This window comes from Penaeus monodon, chromosome 22 (genome assembly GCF_015228065.2).
Source record: "Penaeus monodon isolate SGIC_2016 chromosome 22, NSTDA_Pmon_1, whole genome shotgun sequence".
Lineage (NCBI taxonomy): Eukaryota > Metazoa > Arthropoda > Malacostraca > Decapoda > Penaeidae > Penaeus > Penaeus monodon.
Genome location: NC_051407.1, coordinates 2750375 through 2750624, shown reverse-complemented (window position 1 = coordinate 2750624; position 250 = coordinate 2750375).

Genomic DNA, 250 nt, shown 5'->3' with positions numbered 1-250 from the left:
TTCACTCTACAGGATAAGCATCATAGGCCTGTATTAATTAACATGCCTTTTTTTTCATCTACATTATATCGTGGTGGTTCTTTGGCAGCGAGAGGAATGAGCGGGGGGAGGGGGGGGCGAGGGAGAAGGTTCGCAGGGGTAAATTTTGAGGGCCGCGAGAGTAAGTTAAAAAATTCCCGAGATTCCAATAATAACTGCATATTAACTCAAAATTACGAGACTCCTGCAGATCTAAATAATGATGATGATG